This window comes from Mytilus edulis, chromosome 12 (genome assembly GCF_963676685.1).
Source record: "Mytilus edulis chromosome 12, xbMytEdul2.2, whole genome shotgun sequence".
NCBI lineage: Eukaryota > Metazoa > Mollusca > Bivalvia > Mytilida > Mytilidae > Mytilus > Mytilus edulis.
In genome coordinates this window covers 67,034,514-67,041,927 of record NC_092355.1, presented here as the reverse complement: position 1 = coordinate 67,041,927, position 7,414 = coordinate 67,034,514, and the positions used below count along the sequence as shown (strand labels likewise).

The 7,414-nt window shown below is 33.8% G+C and overlaps 1 protein-coding gene across 2 annotated transcripts in view; it reads left to right on the top strand.

Moving 5' to 3' along the window:
• Positions 1–827: 827 nt before the first annotated feature.
• LOC139498980 (uncharacterized) overlaps positions 828–7,414 on the top strand; it is a 101,336-nt gene continuing 94,749 nt past the window's right edge. Inside the window, exons 1-2 of one of the 2 annotated variants that reach the window (XM_071287625.1) lie at positions 828–925; positions 6,593–6,653. The gene's annotated coding sequence lies outside the window, so the exon portion shown is untranslated. Of the gene's footprint in view, positions 926–2,456; positions 6,654–7,414 lie in introns of those variants that run through there. The other variant, XM_071287624.1, reaches the window with a different exon arrangement.

The following is a 7,414-nucleotide window of genomic DNA, read 5'->3' as shown; positions in this document are numbered from 1 at the left end:
TATGTATAGGCACGTGCATGCCTAGTCAAGCCTTATGTAGCTACGCCCCTGACCAAACATTTGGATACATATTGCTTGTTTGTCTTTTTTAGCTCGTCACGTGTCCGTCGTATTGTAAATTTTATCGAATAGCCCGGCTTCTATCTTGTTTACAACAAGAAATCTGTGAGGTTATGATAACTTAACTTACAGCAAACCAGCGATAATTTTCCATGTCTTATTTAACTGAAAAGTCCCACATCAAATTTATCAGTAAATAGCTTGAAATCTGTACTATCATTTTATAATAGACAATTAATAGGGAGAATACAGCATCGAAAATGTCCAACCCTTACACCTTTCAGGAACTACAAAATATGCATGCACCACGCCAGGAATCGTTTTAAAAGTGCATATTATACTTATTTCATGTTTTTTAGCCAAAAAAGGGTTCCAATTTTTTTTCGCATCGCTCCGCTCGCCGAATTTAAAAACTTCGCCCCCTTTCCAAAATCATGGATCCGACCTGCATACGTCGATTTAAGCAGTACTCAAAGTATTGTGCTGTGAATAAATTTCAAAGTCAATGGTGTATACATCAAAATGATAAAACCAACCTACAGAAGGTCATATAACCCAAATAATTAGTCATTCATTTTACCAGCAAATAACTTTCTTAAAATTATATAAAACTAAAGTACTTGTTACAGAATAGTTGGGTCGATATATACAGTAACATTCATTACAGTTCAAAAATTTATCTGTTATTTCAGTTTTCTATCTCATCTTTAGATTTTCCGGAAAAAAGTCCCGAATCGAGTTGTATATTATGCTCACTAGTTTCGCGCCCCCTGTCAAAATAGGTTTGTGAAAGAAATGGCAAAGCAGACGGTTTTGGTCAAACATACTCAAAGATATGACCAAGATATTGTGAGAATGCATAGACGTAAGTTATTAAGGTAAGACGTGCATTTTTAAAATGTTGAAAATGCATCTGAACGAGGGTACAAGTCAAATCGACACCTGGTCAAATCGGCACCTTCTTCTTTATTCTTGAAATCCTCCACTATCTGGAGTACCACTACTTTTGTAGTGTAGCACGATAAGCAACTGTGTGCATGTGCAGGCAGGGCTGTAAATTACATAGAGGCATGTAGGCAGTTGCCTCCTATTGCGTGCTCACTGACAAAAAAAAATAAAAATCATGAAGGAAAAAAACACAGAAAAAAATAGACATATTTACACTTGTATGCAAATTTGTCCGCCATTACGTAAAATCACACAGGTTCCGGTAAACTTTGACATCATAATTTAAATTATTTGACGTCACAATTTAAAAGTGATTGTTGCTTGACGTCAAAAGGTGATTCGGAGTAGATCTAAGGTCATTTGGAGGCAAGATTCAGCTAAATACCAAAAGTAGTTTAACTTTCATTGTTGACATTCTTTTTCTTTAAATAACCAGTACACGTACAATGCATAGGTTGTCAGTCTCTAGCTGTGGTTAAATTGAAGTTCACATGAATACGAATTTAAAGAGGTCGACTCATTCACTTGCAAGTGAATTACTAATTATCCATGTTTCTTAGGCCAAATAAAAATATATGTGTGGTTCCAGTTACCCTACTGTCCCTGCTTTTTCGTCTTAAAAATAGCCTACCCTAAAAATTTTATTGTCATTTTTCATTAATCACTGTTAAAGTCAGAATGTTGATCCCATAGACTCAATGTAAAAAAAAACCATAAAATAAAAAAAGATCCCTACCTACCTACATTGTACCCTAACTTTTTTTCAGATGTATTGTAACTGGAACCATACATACTTTTTTATTTGGCCTTAGCGTAATTTGACAAAATTTAACCTTATGGGCTGCAAAAAGCGAATTTTTATTTCACTATTTCACTTTCATTATTGATTGAACAGAAAAAAAACTTTAGATTTTTTAATTATCTCATAGCTAGTGGCCCTTTAAAGTTTTTGGTCAAGGTCGTTTTTGATGATATTGAAGTCCAATCAGCTAGAAACTTAGTACATATGTTCCCCAATCTTTCTAATTTTAATGCCAAATTAGACTATTACCCAATTTCACAGTCCATGGAACATGGAAAAGGATAGTGCGAGTGGGGCATCCGTGTACTTTGGACACATTCTTGTTACAAAATAAAGAAATGGTTTTTTTTTTATTGTTTAAAATAAAATAGTGACATTCTAGAAACTTAAACAGGTTTTCTTTTGTGAATTAGTTAGACAAAATATTGATAATAAATATTGTCATGATGATCAAAAAGTGGCAGATCCAGAAATTTTCATAAAGGGGGGTGCCCACTGACTGACTAAAAAGGGGCCCGCTCCAGTCTTGCTTCAGTGATTCCCTAAATAATCAACCAAATTTTCCCCACAAAAAGCCCTTGAAAACCCTCTAAATCAGCCTCTGTCATAAACTAAGTCATTCGTCTATTAGACTTGTTATATTAAAGTAGGGCAGAAGAATCCAAATGGCTATCAAACTCGTCACAAAGTGTTAAAAATAGTTATCTTTCATTTTATTCATTAAAAGTCTTCATTGTTTTACTTATACCAAGCTAACTACTTGTATTACAAACACATAACAATAATACCAAATTATCTTTGTTAATATCAATTTAAAACAGTATCATAATTGATATATCAGTCAGGTGTACTACTTGTACAAGTTATTTGTATGCCCCACCCACGGAGGGACATTATGTTTTCTGGTCTGTGGCTCCGTTCGTCCGTCCGTCCGTCTGTGGTTCCGTTTGTCCGTCCAGGTTAAAGTTTTTGGTCAAGGTAGTTTTTGATGAACATGATGAAGCTGAAGTCCAATCAACTTGAAACTTAGTACACTTGTTGCTTATGAGATGATCTTTCTAATTTTTAAGCCAAATTAGACTTTTGACCCCAATTTCACGGTCAACTGAACATAGAAAACGAAAGTGGGAGTTTCAGGTTAAAGTTTTTGGTCAAGGTAGTTTTTGATGAAGCTAAAGTCCAATCAACTTGAAACTTATGATATGATCTTTCTAATTTTAATGCCAAATTAGATAATTACCCAATTTTACGGTCCATGGAACATGGAAAAGCATAGTGCGAGTGGGGCATCCGTGTACTTTGGACACATTCTTGTTATTTACTTGAAGAAGTAAAACAAAATATACACATTTAAGTTAATTATAATCTTTAAATAATCTCCCCTTAATTTTCTAAAAAATTCACTTGTATATAAAGAAAATTTTTCTTACAACCCCACAAATATTCTCAAGTTTTGAGATGTAAAATCATGCCTTTAATGATTTTTCCCAGGTTAGCTTATAATTTTTTATTAGAGTTCAATGTTTCAAGATAAGAACATATGGATGGACCCACCTTTAACCTGGGTTGGAACACCCTTTTAAAAATGGCTGAATCCGCCCCTGCCGTCTGTCATATGTCCGTTGTCCTTGACCTCATTTTCATGGTTCATCAGTCAATGTTTAAGTTTTTGTGTTTTGGTCTGTTTTCCAAATACTATAAGCATTAGGTCAACTATATTTAGTGTATGGAATTATTGTATTAAAGTTGTACATGTCTGTTGGGCAGGGAAGGTATATTCCGAACTTGTCCTCATTTTCATGGTTCATTGGTAAATGATAAATTTTTGTGTTTTTGATCTGTTTTTCAAATACTATAAGCAGTAGGTCAACTATATTTAGTGTATGGATTGATTCTAAGGTGTACATGTCTGTCTGGCAGGTATAATTTAACTTTGACCTCAATTTCATTGTTCATTGGTCAATGTTAAGCTTTTGTGTTTTGGTCAGTTATCATAAGCAACAGGTCGATTATATAAGGCCAATTAAAATTAACTGATAGATTTTCATCCCCGCCCGCCTCTCTGAAATCGTCCCGCCCAGATTTTTTTTATTTTGAAAAATTTATGATTTCCTGGTTTTGTTAATTTCCGTTACCGGTAAAAGTCAATGATTTCGTTTCTTTCAAAACTTCTTGTTTCAATTTTCGTTTTTCGTATTTCTTCGAGTAATTTAGAATAACTCTACAGATCTATGATGACAACATCATCTACCGAGAATAGAGATTGATTACGGGAAGGGCATAACATATTCAGGTTACGATTAATACGCTGTTCCAAGAATGCAAATCGCGGTGGCATGACACAAATTTCTATGATTAGAAAACCGTGGAAATTATTATTGATACTGTAAAGTGTCAAAAACTTTGTGTCAGGAATTTTGGACTGTGAATCGATATCCCAAGCTCAAGAATTGTGGAACACGTTGGTACAAAAATAACTGGATTAAAACAATTGACACAAGCTCGAACTTGTTAGATTTTTGAGATATATTGAGTTCAAAAAGTCGGCAAACATACATTTTGTAGATTTATCCATGTTTTTTTGTTCAGAAACAGCAAACAATCTCTGCCCCAATACATGTAGAACAGTGTTTGCCAATCAGAGATATTAAATTTAAGAATTTGAAAAATCATGTACGATTCCTTGTACATATATACATGCTAGAAGCTTATTATTACTCTTGCATATATGACGGAAACGTCACAAGATGGTTTGATATGAAATAAAAAATAAAAAATAAAATCCTCCCACCCGCCCCATTTTTTATCTGACCTTGACCTCATTGACATGGGTATTTAGAATGTTAAGTTTATGTGATATTTGTAGTAAAACCTTTAAGAAAGACTTTCTACGTAAAATCAATGGTCAGTACAGCAGGTGAGACATTTCATCGTGTGCACTCTTGTGTTTACTTTTTCTCAAAATTGTGATAACACAGAAATTGTAATATCATAAGACCAAATCATGAGTTGTCTACCCTTAATTTAAACTATTGATTAATAGTCTTTAGAAAAGTCTTTCTCACTAGTTAGCAACAAAGAGACTAATTTAGCGCCAAGAAACAACTAGAAAACAAATATCAAGTCAAGAAAATTTCCAATTAAATACTTAAAATAAACAAATTATTTAGAAACATTCATTAAAGTCATTCTTTAACATCAACATTGTTTAAAGTGGCATTGTTTAACTTAACCTTGTTAACTGAAGGTTTAAACGTAGACTAGTTGAGTTAGGGAAAATTTCTTTGGCTCAGTTGATTGCGCTGCCTTTGGATCCACAGATTGAGGTTTGGAATCCTGCTGGTACCATCCATGTATTTTTCACTATTACAGGTTGGGGAGGACCCTCATAAATTGGTATTATACATGTACCCCAAAACGGGTATCAATTTTCAGTGACAAAAATATAAGCTTTGGATTTCTGTCATGGTGAAAATATTTAGGTAAAGCCTAAAAGACCAGAAATGGGTCTGATTACTTTCAATGTATTTAATTAAATTACAATTTGTTTGTCAAATTAAGATGGCTGACATGGCTCAAAAGGACTCTGTATTGGAGTTATTGCCCTTTAAATGACAATTTTTTACAAATTTTTTGTGTGTATGCCCAAAATCTGAAAAAAACTATATTAAATAGATATTCATATAAACTTAAATAAGCAAAAATTATCAGCAAGACAAGATCTACAAAAAGTCTACATAGTTGAAATTGTCTGATGACCCCTTTATTCAAATGGCCCACTGGCACTCATTTGACAACATGGCCCATTATCTTTTAAAATGGCCAATTGAATTTATGGTACTATGGTAGGTTATATCTTACACTGAGCTATTTATGGTACTATGGTAGGTTATACCTTACACTGAGCTATGTATGGTACTATGGTAGGTTATACCTTACACTGAGCTATGTATGGTAGGTTAAACCTTACACTGAGCTATTTATGGTACTATGGTAGGTTATATCTTACACTGAGCTATTTATGGTACTATGGTAGGTTATACCTTACACTGAGCTATGTATGGTACTATGGTAGGTTATACCTTACACTGAGCTATTTATGGTACTATGGTAGGTTATACCTTACACTGAGCTATTTATGGTACTATGGTAGGTTATATCTTACACTGAGCTATTTATGGTACTATGGTAGGTTATATCTTACACTGAGCTATTTATGGTACTATGGTGGGTTATATCTTACACTGAGCTATGTATGGTACTATGGTAGGTTATACCTTACACTGAGCTATGTATGGTACTATGGTAGGTTATACCTTACACTGAGCTATGTATGGTACTATGGTAGGTTATATCTTACACTGAGCTATTTATGGTACTATGGTAGGTTATACCTTACACTGAGCTATTTATGGTACTATGGTAGGTTATATCTTACACTGAGCTATTTATGGTACTATGGTAGGTTATATCTTACACTGAGCTATTTATGGTACTATGGTAGGTTATACCTTACACTGAGCTATTTATGGTACTATGGTAGGTTATATCTAAGACTGAGCTATGTATGGTACTATGGTAGGTTATACCTTACACTGAGCTATGTATGGTACTATGGTAGGTTATATCTTACACTGAGCTATTTATGGTACTATGGTAGGTTATATCTCTTCTTTTTCATTCATGACAAGTTACTTGTCACAAGTATACACATTCAGAAATAGTTCAACTGATATTTATATAAATGTGAAGAACTGAAATTGAGCTATTTTATATTTTCAGTTTAAAGATCTACTGTTTGTTTTATTTGATTCATGTCCAGTCAATTTATTACTTAGTAAAGGTAATTTAATATTATAGTCAAATTGTATTGGATTGTTAAGTTTTTTATTTTATCGATGAAATTCAGAAATATCATGAATATATTTCAATTGTAAATGTTAGAATTCTTAAAGGGGTGATAATCAAGAGATAACTGGTTCATTCTAAGTAGCATTTCACCAGTGCTTTTTAGCTCACCTGGCCCGAAGGGCCAAGTGAGCTTTTCTCATCACTTGGCGTCCGTCGTCCGTCGTCCTTCGTCGTTAACTTTTACAAAAATCTTCTCCTTTGAAACTACTGGGCCAAATGAAACCAAACTTGGCCACAATCATCATTGGGGTATCTAGTTTAAAAAATGTGTGGCGTGACCCGGCCAACCAACCAAAATGGCCGCCATGGCTAAAAATAGAACATAGGGGTAAAATGCAGTTTTCGGCTTATAACTCAAAAACCCAAGCATTTAGAGCAAATCTGACGAGGGGTAAAATTGTTTATCAGGTCAAGATCTATCTGCCCTGAAATTTTCAGATGAATCCAACAACCCGTTGTTGGGTTGCTGCCCCTGAATTGGTGATTTTAGGGAATTTTTGCTGTTTTTGGTTATTATCTTGAATATTATTATAGATAGAGATAAACTGTAAACAGCAATAATGTTCAGCAAAGTAAGATTTACAAATAAGTCAACATGACCAAAATGGTCAGTTGACCTCTTTAGGAGTTATTGCCCTTTATAGTCAATTTTTAACCATTTTTCGTAAATCTTAGTAATCTTTTACAAAATCT